The sequence below is a fragment of the Amia ocellicauda genome, chromosome 10 (assembly GCF_036373705.1).
Source record: "Amia ocellicauda isolate fAmiCal2 chromosome 10, fAmiCal2.hap1, whole genome shotgun sequence".
NCBI lineage: Eukaryota > Metazoa > Chordata > Actinopteri > Amiiformes > Amiidae > Amia > Amia ocellicauda.
The window spans coordinates 38,327,821-38,343,510 of record NC_089859.1 but is presented as its reverse complement, the minus strand read 5'-3'; the positions used below and the strand labels follow the sequence as shown (position 1 = coordinate 38,343,510).

The 15,690-nt window shown below is 35.3% G+C and overlaps 1 long non-coding RNA gene across 1 annotated transcript; it reads left to right on the top strand.

Moving 5' to 3' along the window:
• Positions 1-7,176: 7,176 nt before the first annotated feature.
• On the top strand, positions 7,177-14,341 carry LOC136759648 (uncharacterized). The gene is made up of 2 exons (XR_010820090.1): positions 7,177-7,236; positions 13,742-14,341. It is a non-coding gene; the product is annotated as an uncharacterized LOC136759648 (long non-coding RNA).
• The last annotated feature ends 1,349 nt before the right edge of the window (positions 14,342-15,690 follow it).

Sequence of the window (15,690 nt, the reverse complement as noted above, 5' to 3'; positions counted from 1 at the left end):
TCTTGTGAGACAGGGTTGAACCAGCGCCCCCCTCCGCACATCTCTATGTATATATACTCTACACATGTGTATCTATATAACCAATATATATATATATATATATATATATATATATATATAAGTAGTAATTTAAATGGTAGCCCAATACCAATAATTATATTAATGAATAATTCAAAACAGCCAATAATGACATTCGTGAATCATTTTATAATAAACTAAATAGTGCTCCCCCACTGTTTGATTAACGCTTTACACCAGGGGTGGCTCAGAGCCACAGTGTCTGCAGGTTTTTGTTTTATCCAGATCGTTAACTGCTTAACTGAACCAATTTTGGGTCTTAATTAGGCAAAATGTCCCTGTGTTCAAGATATTAATTGGTTGGTAATTTAGAGAGACCTGGAAATCCTGCAGGATTGTGGATCTCCAGGAACAGGGTTGGCCACCCCTGCTTTACACCATAGTGTAAAGCACTCTCTCCCTCAGTCTCAATATAATGATAAATGTGTATATATCTATATAACTATCTATAAATCAATTTCACCTCATCAAATTCTATTATGTATGTATGTACTTAATTGTATTGATTTATGCTAACAATACTGGAATAACTGCATGTGTCTGCATCTCTCGCTCTCTGAATATAAACAGGGTGCAACATCATATATCTCTGACAGGTTGGAACCAATCAAAACACGAGGCTATTATACGGTTCCATCCCAAAAACCAGGCCATGCCCGAAAATTAATCCGCCCCCCGCCCCCTCCAGTGTCTCTGCACATCCTTGTTCTATTGAGTGGTCTTGATTAAAATAAATATATACATATATAGGCAGTGGCATATTTAGGAGGGGGGCACAGTGCCATGTGCCAAAATTGTGCGCTCCCTGCCTAGGGGAGATATTTGCATACCGATTTATACACCAGTTTACTTTTTTTATATATACAGTGAGGGAAAAAAGTATTTGATCCCTTGCTGATTTTGTACGTTTACTGACGTACTTTACTTACTCACTGGTGTATTTTAACAGTGAGAGCCAGAATAACAACAAAAAAATCCAGAAAAACGCATTTCAAAAAAGTTATACATTGATTTGCATGTTAATGAGGGAAATAAGTATTTGATCCCCTATCAATCTGCAAGATTTCTGGCTCCCAGGTGTCTTTTATACAGGTAATGAGCTGAGATTAGGAGCACTCTCTTAAAGGGAGTGTTCCTAATCTCAGCTCGTTACCTGTATAAAAAACACCAGTCCACAGAAGCAATCAATCAATCAGATTCCAAACTCTCCACCATGGCCAAGACCAAAGAGCTGTCCAAGGATGTCAGGGACAAGATTGTAGACCTACACAAGGCTGGAATGGGCTACAAGACCATCGCCAAGCAGCTTGGTGAGAAGGTGACAACAGTTGGTGCGATTATTCGCAAATGGAAGAAACACAAAATAACTGTCAGTCTCCCTCGGTCTGGGGCTCCATGCAAGATCTCACCTCGTGGAGTTTCAATGATCATGAGAACGGTGAAGAATCAGCCCAAAACTACACTAAGGCAGCTGGGACTATAGTCACCAAGAAAACATTTGGTAACACACTATGCCGTGAAGGACTGAAATCCTGCAGCGCCCGCAAGGTCCCCCTGCTCAAGAAAGCACATGTACAGGCCCGTCTGAAGTTTGCCAATGAACATCTGAATGATTCAGAGGAGAACTGGGTGAAAGTGTTGTGGTCAGATGAGACCAAAATCGAGCTCTTTGGCATCAACTCAACTCGCCGTGTTTGGAGGAGGAGGAATGACCCCAAGTACACCATCCCCACTGTCAAACATGGAGGTGGAAACATTATGCTTTGGGGGTGTTTTTCTGCTAAGGGGACAGGACAACTGCACCGCATCAAAGGGACGATGGACGGGGGCATGTACCGTCAAATCTTGGGTGAGAACCTCCTTCCCTCAGCCAGGGCATTGAAAAAGGGTTGTGGATGGGTATTCCAGCAGGACAATGACCCAAAACACACAGCCAAGGCAACAAAGGAGTGGCTCAAGAAGAAGCACATTAAGGTCCTGGAGTGGCCTAGCCAGTCTCCAGACCTTAATCCCATAGAAAATCTGTGGAGGGAGCTGAAGGTTCGAGTTGCCAAACGTCAGCCTCGAAACCTTAATGACTTGGAGAGGATGTGCAAAGAGGAGTGGGACAAAATCCCTCCTGAGATGTGTGCAAACCTGGTGGCCAACTACAAGAAACGTCTGACCTCTGTGATTGCCAACAAGGGTTTTGCCACCAAGTACTTAGTTGAAGGGGTCAAATACTTATTTCAACATTAACATGCAAATCAATTTATAACTTTTTTGAAATGCGTTTTTCTGGATTTTTTTGTTGTTATTCTGTCTCTCACTGTTAAAATACACCTACCATTAAAATTATAGACTGATCATTTCTTTGTCAGTGGGCAAACATACAAAATCAGCAGGGGATCAAATACTTTTTTCCCTCACTGTATATTCATGTTTATGTATGTGCGCTCATTTTGATGAATCACAGGTGATATAGCTCTCGTCTGTCTGTCCTCTGATCAGCTCAACAAGTTTGTAATTTTCCTTTGGAATTCAATCTTTGTAGCTATTTCAGTCGTTTACATACAGCAAACCGTGACTCCATACATGTAAAGCCGAAGGGACACCACTCTACATTTGCTAGAACATATTAAAGAAACATGTGTCTAGTCCATGTTTTCTACATTACCATCATTAAACAAGTTAATGTTGCTCTCTATTATTGCTTTGTAATAAAATCACTGTTATTGTTTGCATCATTAGATTAGATTACTGTAAATCTAACAAAAAGTATGGCATACAAGTTAATTACTATAATCAAATAGATAAATATATACGCAGCATAAGCTTATATATATATACACCGATCTGCCATAACATTATTACCAGGTGAAGTGAATAACACTGATAATCTCGTTATCATGGCACCTGTCAGTGGGTGGGATATATTAGGCAGCAAGTGAACATTTTGTCCTCAAAGTTGATGTGTTAGAAGCAGGAAAAATGGGCAAGCATAAGGATCTGAGCGACTTTGACTTTGAGTCCATGCCTCGACGGGTCAGGGCTGTTTTGGCAGCAAAAGGGGGACCTACACAATGTTAGGCAGGTGGTCATAATGTTATGGCTGATCGGCGTATATATATATATATATATATATATATATATATATATATATACATACACACACACACACATATATACAAAGGTGAAATGCTATGTTTGTTGTTCTATTATTTTCCATTACAGTTCTCAGTATATGTTGAGATGGTTTTCATTGCCTATGGTCATGTTGACTAATCTTTAACTATTTCCTCTAAAATTAATTCCCTGAATACTATGGGAAATCCTAAATGTATAAATTTAGAAGGACACTTCAAAATACATTATTTACATACATTAAGTTCCTTTTTTTCTTTGTTGAAAATGTTATGATTATTGCTTTGAAAATTGTTTGGATTTGGTATTTGTGTATTGTTTTTTTTATGTTTTGTTACATTTGTTGAAAATGAAAACAATCACCATTTGGAATACTAGCTTATGTTTTTTTTTTTGTTTTTTTTGCCAAAAAAGGTTAGCATATTTGTCTAACAGTAAAAGCCACAAAAGGCAATTCATAAAGTATATGAAATTTGTTTTTATCTCCAGCACTACGATTAAGGAGTTCTAGCATTACACTTATTTTATTGATATGTATATTTTAAATATTAAAACAACAACAACATTAAGCAGAGTAAAACAATTGAAAACAGCAATTGACAAATTATGTAATAAATACCATCTGCAAAGCAAAAAGTCCACAATAGGTAAAGATAAAATGTGATACTTTGAAAGCTGGCAAAATGGGTTATATTGTCAGTGACTGCACCTTTATGTATATATTACTGAATCAAGTCATCATTCACCACATTTCAAGTACATACAGACCATCAAGAAGTGTGACTGTGATGGAACGTATGCTGTATGTCTACTCTTTAGGTAACCGCACAACAGTATGCTATTCCAACAGTAATACATGCTCTTCAAGGGCCCGGGTTTTGTCTGACACAATATGGAACAACATTTGTCATCCGTTATCAGGGGTGATATATTTGTTAGCCTGCAGAGAAACATCTGCTGTGCTTTAATCTCCAGTGCATAGGCCAATATTCAAGGGATACAGCTGCATAAAATCAGACATTAAAAGGGGAAGTCCAGTATGACATGAACACTAGTTGGCTGGCTGGCAGATGCTGGTTTTATTATCATCCTCTTACATATTTATTTATGTGGCTAGCCTACACCACCCCATGCATTATGCTCTGTTTTACACCTTGTTGTTCTCTCTTGACAATTCATTGACAGTCCTTGGTGTGAAATTTATGTTGCATATTTAATATGGACATCGGAATGATTATCAAATCTATAGAAGCCAAGCCTGGCCAATCACCCCTAAATAATGGATGAGAAGTGATGTGACTCAATTTGTGTTTAAAAAAAAAAAATCTGTCGACCTCTATCTATCTTTTCATTACCACTGAACTGTCATTATTTGCTTCTATTTATCTCCCTTGACATCATTCAATAAAATCAGGATGTTAGAGAAAGAACAACCTCAGTCAATTTGTCAATACATCAAATATTTCAATACTTCATATGGGGAATATGTTTACTTTCTCCAATTCTGTGAGGTTGTTTTATTTCCCAACCATTTAGAAACTTACATCTGTGAAATAATAATTATTAATATTATTATTTAAATAGAACAAGCAGGAACTAAAGACAGCTGCAGTACAGGCCTGGCAGAGCATCACCAGGGAAGAAACCCAGCATCTGGTGATGTCTATGGGTTCCAGACTTCAGGCAGTCATTGACTGCACAGGATTTGCAACCAAGTATTGAAACTCACAATTTAATTCATGATTATGTTAGTTTGTCCAATTACTTTTGAGCCCCTAAAATTGGGGGGATCACATATAAAAATGGGTGTAATTCTTACACCGTTCACCCAATTTGGATGTAACTACCCTCAAATTAAAGATGAAAGTCTACACTTAAAACTCATCTTGAGTGTTTCCACAAATCCATTGTGGTGGCATACAGAGCCAAAATGATGACAGTTGTGTCACTGTCCAAATATTTATGGACCTAACTGTGTATGTATATATATATATATATATATATATATATATATATATATATTTTTTTTTTTTTTTTTTGTTTTGTTTTGTTTTATTTTTGTTTTGTTTTGTTTATGATTGGCAGGAATCTTCACCTGTATTATGTTTTCCTGTATTGTCAATCACATTTCTTCAGTATAAAACAGATAAAACACCTAAGCCTCCTAGGTCTCCTAGACAGCATGGACAAATATTATAAAATAATACATACTACACAAACATACAAAATAAAACAAAAACAGCGTTGTTGTATTTTCCTGTGTGAATTTGTAATTATGGTATTGTAATTATAGCCACTCTTTGTAAAATGTTACCTAAGGCTCTATATGAAGTTATTATATGTGATTCCAGGTGATCATTTCTGGGATAACCACTTCAGCCAGATTGTAGAAAGGAAGATAAGACAGTGTGCATCCTCTTGATTCTAGTCTCTGTGCACGTGACTTATCTTGTAGACCTGATGCTGGCAATAAAGTTCAGTGTTGCACATGGAAATCTGCTAATCAGGTTGGCAATGGCAGCTGTTCAACATTAAGAAGATTTGAAATGTGATTGAACAAAGCAAAGGCCAACAGCAGTCAATTTCATTTGCAAGCTTTTAATAATTCCTTTGCTTATTTAATTAGTTTTCTTATTTTTTGTTGTTTTACATGCTGTTAATTGAAAAAGTGATTTTAAACATGCCTGTGTGATATCATTGTTCACATAATTATCTAAACTCAATGACAGAATACATTTACTGATTTGGTGTTCAAGAAAACTTTTTAAAAAGCCATGCTATGGAACTGTTTAAAGTTTTTTCTATGTAGTATTCTAAATATCTTGCATGAATAAGATCAGCAGTTCAGTCCCTGGGATTACAGCCCATTCTTGCCACAGAATATTAAATGTAATGTTTTATTTTCGCTTGAGTCATATCTATTTTTAATTTAATATTAACTAGCAAGAACTTCACATTATCCACATTAATAAAAAGCTATCCATTTAATTGTATGTTACATGCTTACACTAATACGGCAATATAAGAATGTGAATAGACAACTTTCAGCATCAAGATCATAAAGAAGCCTTGCAGATTTGCTAATAATTCCTTTCCTTTGCATTTTTGTTTATTAAATACTAATTGCCTCTTTTATTGTTTGAAGAGATTAAAAGTTAATAGGAGAGACTAAATAAACAGAATGCTATTGCACACAAAGTATATAAGATGGTAATTAATTTGTGGCCTCCTCTGAGCTAATTAACTAATATAAAGAAAATGAAGTTAATGAACCTTACTGCTACTTATAGAAGGGTGAGTCTGACTTTAATGAATTTATGAATGCTTTTTACAGCAAATGAACATTGTTGTGTACGTGGTTTGTCTGTTGCACTTGGTTTTCAAGTACAAATACAAGTAAATGAAAGAGGCAGGGAATTGTTCATATTTCTGGTGTAACTAAAAGTGGGCTATTTTATCTACTCTGTCAGACGATACAGTAGTCATTTTGTTTTAGTTAAGTACATGTTTGTAACTACTGAATTGTTCTAATATGTTGTATCAATTAAATACAAAAAGCATCCAGAATGTTGTCTTACTTGAATAATAGATTTGATTAATGACCTTTTCATCTGTACTTGACTTTCAGCATATATTAGTTTTTCTGCTATATTCTATATAATTACCTATACAGTCAGTAGTACATTTAAACATATTTATAAAAATTAAACGCTTGTGGGTCTCATGGGGTTTATTATTGAATATTGTCAAGTATGAGAGTTGGTCTTAATGCCACAAAAAGAAAGAGAAAGTCAAAGAATACTACATAGTATATATGTATACCATCTACTGTGACGGAACGGGGCTCTGTCCCTTTAAGGAATGTCCGCCCAAGGTAAAAAACTACATGTCCCAGGAGCCCCTGTGGTAGAGACAGGAAGGGGGCGGGGCTCTTGGGTATATAAGGGAGCAGGCAGCGAGAATCAGGGCAGTTGGTGGGAGATTGCAGCCAGGGACAGACATGAGCTGGGAAAAGAGGAGCCACTAGAACCTGTGGTAAGCTGCATACTACACAGAAGGATATGTACCATCAAACTGCCCATGTGTATAGTTGGTAAGAGTGTATACTGGTGAGTGAGTATAATTGCCAAACCCTTGCTAATAGTCACTTGAATACTAATAATAATAATAAAAATACCCTGTGGCTTGGGAAAAGATAAAAACCTGTTTAGAGATCCTAGGACTGTGGGAATAGTCCACCATTGCAGGACACTAATAATTGAAGAACCACACGGACATTCTAACCTGGGAGTTGTCATTCTGCCACCTGCTGGTGGTTGGGGAGAAAATTTTCCCAAAAGGACTTCCCCTGTGTTTGTGGGGTTCCTGAACAGATGTGGTAATAGAGAGGGAAAGGAATAAAGTCAGGTAAGCCTGGACAAGGCTAGGTATTTATGGTTTTGTTCAATTTGTGTGTGTGTGTTACATTTTTTGGTTTGCATTAAACTTACCTTGGGCAGAAGAGTCCTTTCCACAAAGCCCCTGTCTGGACGGCTCATTCTTAACTCACCCACCGGTCTGTCACACTACATATATACTATCAAGTACTGGGTTCTAATTTGCAAATTTCCAAAGATCAATTTCTCCAGTTTCCTACTCTCATGACCTGTTTCTGCTCCATCTCTGCACTGAACTATTGCATCTAAATGTCTCTCTGGTATCAGCTGCATGGGATTCTTCTATATAGACCGCTAACTCATAATAACCAACTACAACAACTGAAAAGCTATAACTGAATCAATGTTTAATTTCACTGAGAACTAAACTGATCTCTGTGGAGGTGACTCCTTGTATGTCTTTATGAAATGTACTTGTGTAATAGTGATCAAATAAAAATACTCTATGCTAATACTCTGTAATTGGTAATTATAGTTTGGACTTGGCTATATTATAATTTAAAATGTGCTCACCAATTGTCTGACTTTGGAATCTACTCGTTATTTTGTTCTTGCTCAACTCTCTAAATTAATTGACCTCTTAAGTGAGTTAATTATATTATTTACATGGGTAGTTTCACTTCTGAAATTCTAATTTTCAATTCTGAAACCTATACAAATCCATAGGTTACTCAAAGATTATTACTTGAGATAAATTTATTGTGAGCACAGATGGAACCACAAATACAAGACTGACCAAGGACCAGGACTAAGAAAGCCTGGTTTGAACCAAGAAATTTCATGTTTATACACAGACCTTTGTTGTGAGTGATAAAAGAAAAAAACGTTAAACCAAACTTAGATTTCTGGTTAGTGTGCATACACTGTGTTGAGACTGGATAATCATCGAGTCAGTGTGTAACCCCCCTTTTTGAAGGCTGCTGTTAATGCACATGTCAACTGCTTCCCTGACGGGCCTTTTGACCCTGGCTTGTGACCAGCTGTTCAATTTTCATTCTTCATCCACTATGCCTGGTTGGTCAATTGCAGTTTAAAAAAAAAATAAAAAATAAAAATTTAACTCAATTTTCATTATGTACTCAGATGTGAAGCACCATTTTCTTTCCTGAGCTATTCATTTCTAATTGATGGAGCAGACATACCCAGCCAATTACCGAAGTGCAGCATTCTTAAAACATCAGTTATTTCCCAGTTACCTTTCCAGGGTCAAGTTGACATTTACTATTAACTGCTTGAAGTCAGTTTGAATAAAATTACAGATTCCACTGAATCCAGCACTGAGGACATTGCGCTAAAAGGAATCAAGTAATTGCACGTTTCATAAATGTGATTTATTAAACATGGCCTTCAGACACGACATGATTAGGCAAACTGGGAATTCTACAGCTTTACTTAGGGCACTTTTTATGAACCAGGCATACACAAGTTATGATACTGAATTAAAAATATGGAGGTCTGTTTAAAATTCTATCAATAACCCAGCAAAATACAAAACACTTTTCTCTCATTTGGAATCAAATAATAATAATCATTTAAAAATAATAATAAAAAAAGAACATTTGTACAAAGAGAGTGTATGTGTGATCATGGCAAAAAACAAAACAAAAAACTAGATACGGTATATTTAAGAAAAAACATTGTTGCAAGCCAGACATTACAGAAGCAATATAGTTTAGAGATTGGTTCTATAATTATTTGTTCTCTGTCTATATAGGCACACATATTGAACTTGCAAAATAAAGAAAAGGAGAACGAAATAATTCATTACATGTCCCATTTTAAACTCTGATGCTTATGTTGGGTAAACAGTGTCGTTAATTAAAAAGAAGAAACATCTAGTTCTTAAGCAGATAGAAAAGGCTTAAATACATTGTAATTAAACCATATGTCTTGGACAATCATCTCTTAAGCGCAATAAGGATTTACAGATGCACAGATTTCTTGGATTCCAAAGTACAAATGAATCCCATTGCATTTCAGCTATGTTCTATTAATATTTCCAGACATGCAAGATGAAGAGATTTTCCTCATTTAGCAGCTGTGACTGATTACTCTACAGCAAACTGAATATTGAGCTAATCATTAGACACTTTGTCTTTTAGAGACACAATTTTACATTAGACCTTTTCACACCTGCACTTTAAAAATATAGCTATGGAAATATCTTGTTCCGGTCACTATTATATAATATATAAAATTATATATAGTGTGTGTGTATATATAGTCCCTTTCCCATTCAAATTCCTTTCACAATTATGTTTTCTAGAATACAACTGCTCAGTGTAATGTTAACCATATTACCGGTTAAACTAATGTAAGAGACTATAATCAAGTTGGTTAATATATGTTATTTATTTTGTAAAACATTAATGACAATGAATAGCCTACTTAGCTCTTATTCCAATGTCTTCTTTGTGCAATACAGTTTATGCCTTTGAAGAAGCTAAATGCCCAGCAAGAATCTGGACGACCAATGAAAACAGTCATCCAACAATTATCAATTATATTTTACCCAGAAAACCTACAATTGAAGTTAAGGGAAGTGAAAGCTTTACCTGTATCATAACTTTTTAAATTAGAGGTCTAGGTAAAAATGCTTAGCAGATGCTATAACACTCTTAAGTGTTGGCACACCGAACCAAAAGCAGGTCAATCAAGGTGGCCCATCTCTTTTCATAACCAGCAGTGCTGTGTGAAACAGATAACAGACAATACGGTTTCAAATTATTTCACTCTTTTATTTTTTTTAACTGTCTTCCTGAAGCTTTTGGCCTCCTGCTCTATAATAGGAATTTATCGCTAAGGCTCTGTTCTACCAACTGGGGTCAAAAGGTAAAGTGCAACTATTGCTGATGTCACTATCAAAGTAACTGATGTTAAATGGGCTCTGACATGTGCACTTTAATAGAAAGGCTATAGCAATAGTTCTCTGCTTCAGACTGATGTATGACAAAAAATAAAATAAAATAAAAAAGCAAGGCATACCACAGTACAGACTGCTTATTTCACACACATTATTTATGTGTATACACTTTCCTATACCAAAGTGGTATGTTCAGTATTTTAGTATTGATTTAAATAACCTTTATGGACTGATGTCAAAACAAAATAAAAATCACAGTGTCTTGAACATATTTGGTTTCTTGTAGAATTTCCAAAATCATATTTAAGATTTTGTTTGTTTATGTCATCTGTTATGTGAATATGAAAAAGCATTTGTTCACATCTATATATTTGTTAATTGTAATGAAACTAAATCTTTAACCTCTATCTTTAAGCTGTAACCTAGTAGTTATGAATCCCCCACATATTTTGTAACATTACAATTTTTCCATCACTACACTTTCACCATGCTTGTTTTGAAAACCATAATTCTGCTTTGGTACTTTATTTTCAACATAGTTCTACATACAGAGCCAAACATATTTTACAACAAAAGTTGTACATTTCCTATAATAACTAAACCATTCTGAAACAATCTATGCAATTTTTTAAACTTGCCCATAGTTATCAGTATGTAAGTCATGAAAAAAAAAAAGAAAAACAAGTTTTTTGTTAGACTTAAGGTTAACGTTTCTAACAAACAGTAAAATAACAGAAAGGGCTAGATTTCAATTTTCCCTTTCCTTTTTTATTTGCTTTCCTTATTTTTTAAAATTCCTATAACCCAGAAATGGCAAGAAATTAATACAGCTTGTGGTGGATCAGATATTGAAGGGAAAATTTATCAGAAAGCAGTCTTAAAAGGCCATTAATTGATAGCACTCTGTACTGTACAAAACAAGAGCATGATTCTACAAATCTGTATTCATTGTGAAGCAATGATGTATCATTTCACAATACTTTTTTTTTTTCCAGAGAATCCACCCCACCCCCACACCATCATATCATACTACTAATATTTAAAATAAGAAAGTTCACAACCATTAACAGAACAGCAACCTCAATTTTTCCCATTTCAGATAGAGGTTTCACCTCACTGTTGGAAAAGAATTTAGAGACGGACAATGTGTCAACTAGGAATTACTAAATTCGTCTAAGGCAGAGGTCCAGCGAGGTTATCTATATCCACGCAGAAACACCACAAACAAGTAGCAGGTTGCTGACAGCCAATGTAAATAGCTGCAATTCCTTCACTCAGATTTATACATTACAAGTGCCCCCCTCATTCCTTACTACCACCACCTCCATTCAAAATACCTCTTTTTCCATATGAAAGACTTGGCACTCTGTCGGTGATTTGTAACACATATCCAAATGAACACCCAGTCAAACAACGATTTGTCTGTGAATGTTTTCATCTCCTGATCTGTGACATTGCATCAGGGCCTCTTATATCATCTCAGTTAAACTGAGTTATTCATTCCCATTTTTGTGGCTTTTCATTTTTTCTCTTCCCCACATGCCTACAGCAAAGGCTTCCCACAAAATTGGGAGATTATTCATTTTTCAAAATCACCTTAGTGACAGCACAAGAAGGCACAATCGGCCAAGTCATTTCGTATTTTGGACATGCTGTTCAAAATTGTTGATACTGACAAGTGCAATGTGCAAAAACACTCCCCATCCCAGCAGGCAAAGTAATTCTTTAAGCTCCTTGTTGTCTGACTGTTTTTTTTTTTTTAATTAAATGTTGAGTTAAATGGTTAAACCCAAAGGCTTTTTTGTATTTATACTGTACATGTATGGGTGCACAATAAGAATTGTAATACTGATAACTCTTTCCATTGCTCTTACAAAGATGTGTGGGTAGTGGCGCCGTGCCTAATCTTGATCCCCTTATTTTTTTTACAAACTGACATAAATCACACATTAATAATGTGTTAATGTCAAAGAAGGTGTATCATGTTCAGTCACTTTAATGCAGGAGTTGTTTTCAGTTTTCTGCTAATCACTGATATCATGAAACCTATTTTCTTGAAAACTTAAGTAGTTACCTTGTCTGTAAATTGTAAGTACGTATTTTGTTCTATCTAAGCAACTTGCTATAATAAAGGGGATTTAAACGCCATGCATGTTATCCATGTTATGGTTATCACCAGTTAAAAAATGTTGCAGAAATACTACATGCGGGCCCTTTCCCTTACACTTGTACACTTTAATGTAAATTATATATAAGTAATCAGTAATCTGTTACTTTTTAAAAAGTCTCTGTAATCAAAATACGCGTCTGACAGGAGTAAAATATCGGAAAGTATCAAAATTCTGTAATCTGACTACGTAACACCGTAACTTGTATTCTGTTACTCCCCAACCCTGACTACAAATGTTGTTTACCCATGTTGTACGTTTATAATTATATTATAAGGTAATTCACATTATGTAAAGTCATAATCAGTCAAAACAATTAATATATTATAGAACAACAACATAACTGCAACAACAATATTAATACAAGGTGATTTTATTTTCTTGCTCAAAATAATTGTATCCTAAATATGTTAAATTGTAAAATGCTTAAATGTGCACATCCAGGAAGTTGTAGATTTGAACAATAAATGTTTATGAATGGTAATATAATGGACTAAGTGAATTATGTTACATTTTGTGTAAATATGATTATTATAATTATGATTATTCACACATGATTATTTATGCAAGTAGTGCATATAACAGGCATACATAGTCACAAACCTTTTAACTGTGTGAGTATGAAAGAAATAATAAAATACTGGAATGTAAAAAAATCTAATTGAAAGTGATGAAAATAATAACATTTAATCTGTTTCAGTTTTACCTTTTCATTAATATACATTTTCAAGATTTTCTACTATTAAACATTTACTGCCTTGTACAAGAAACTAAACAAAAATCTAAGAGAAAGGAGAGCATTATGCATTTCATAATATTTATTTTTTAAGCCCTATTATAATCCTGTAAAATGCAAGTGTATTTACAATAATACAAAACCACTGCTTATGTAGTGCTGCATGTATCTGACTAAATTTAGAAGCTTAAATCAATGGTACTACAACTTGTACTTTGAAAGTATGTAATTTGAGTAATGTGAGCCCTTTACCCATGATAGGCAAATGAGTGTGCCATTTATGGCATTTGTCTCCTTTTTTTCTCTTTCACTCTCCTCATCTCTCTCACCCTCTTAGGTTTAGCAGTCAGGAAGCACTAACAGATGACTGAGCAAGCTGGAGAGTGGCATTTTCTGATAGAGTTACACCCTACAAATGGAGTCAATCAAGTGAGGAGTGAAAAATTCATTTTCTGACAGGGGTGTCAGCAAGATCGTCAGGAGCCGATGACAACAAATCCATAGTTGGGAAGAAAAAACTGACAGGGCGGAAAACAGGACTCTTTGCAGCTGATTCCCCCATTCACGTTCCTACCTTTCAGCTGTCCATAACACAATTTCACACCAATTATTACCCCAGCTGGATGTGTGAACGGGCTGTACAGACAGCGATCCGATCTGTTAAAAGCAATAGAAAAATTATTACTTGAAAGACAGCATTTTGTGATGTATAGCAAGGTGCCCTGTTGGGGTAATGAAATCAGTTTGCTCTCATGTTTACATTTACACCTTTTTTCATACCTCTTACTTTTCCTCCTTCGAGATTCCTGAAATATTACCTCCACAAGAATAACCCAGCTTAAATCTAAAGTGAGAGTCTGTCAATGTTAAATTTCTACTTGTGTAGATCCTGCCTGTTTTCTTAAAATAAAAAGTCCTAATGACTATGGTCAGGAGATGTACTTTGAAAGTATGCAATTTGTCTTTTGCAGGCCAAATTAATTCAGTGATTTCAAGATCCGTTCCTAGATTTGCTTCTGCATAACCTGTAATTTCCTACATTCTACTTATTATTTACTGTAAATAATTAACAATACATTTAAATAGGTAGGGATAAAATGACAATTAATCAGATACTTTTATTAAAAAACATGTAGTCCCTCTGCAATCAGTTTCTTTAACATACTGATCTGAGAAACAATGGTGCATAACATTTACTAGCGAATGTTGAACCATCTTTGCAAAATACATATTATTATTATTATTTTTTATTTTATTTTTTTTAATTTCTTGGCAGACGCCCTTATCCAGGGCGACTTACAACATAAGTGCAAACAAAGTGCAAAAATACAAGTACAAGTACATAGGGCCCAATATTCAAACATTTCCTCGCAAAATATGTGCCTCGCCAAAAAATTGCAATTTCCCCCAAAAAGGAGAGATATTCTAACATCTATATTCATCTATATAAAGCTATATTCTTTGCACGACATTGGAATATAGCATTTTTATCCCTGTGTCGCAAACCCGCCTGCATTCTGTTATTTGTACACACACACACACACACACACACGTATATATGTATACAGTACTGTGCAAAAGTTTTAGGCAGCTGTTAAAAAAAATGCTGAAAAAGTAAGAATGCTTTCAAAAATAGACATGTTAATGGATTATATTTATCAATTAACTAAATGCCTGCTAGTGAGCAAACAGAAGAAGCATGGTGGAGGTTCCTTGCAAGTTTGGGGCTGCATTTCTGCAAATGGAGCTGGGGATTTGGTCAGAATGAATGGTCTCCTCAGTGCTGAGAAGTACAGGCAGATACTTATCCATCATGCAATACCATCAGGGAGGCATCTGATTGGCCCCAAATTTATTCTGCAGCATGACAACAACCCCAAACATATAGCAAAAGTCATTAAGAACTATCTTCAGCATAAAGAAGAACAAGGAGTCCTGGAAGTGATGTATGGCCCCCACAGAGCCCTGATCTCAACATCATCGAGTCTGTCTGGGATTAAATGAAGGAGAGAATCAACCGAGGCTGCCTAAATCCACAGAAGAACTGTGGTTAGTTCTCCAAGATGTTTGGGCCACCCTACCTGCTGAGTTCCTTCAAAAACTATGTGCAAGAGTACCTAGAAGAATTGATGCTGTTTTGAAGGCGAAGGCTGGTCACACCAAATATTGATTTGATGTAGATTTTTCTTCTGTTCACTCACTTTGCATTTTGTTAATTGATTAATATAATCTATTAACATGTCCATTTGCGATGCCCATATCCCTGTATGCAGTGCGCAAACCCTA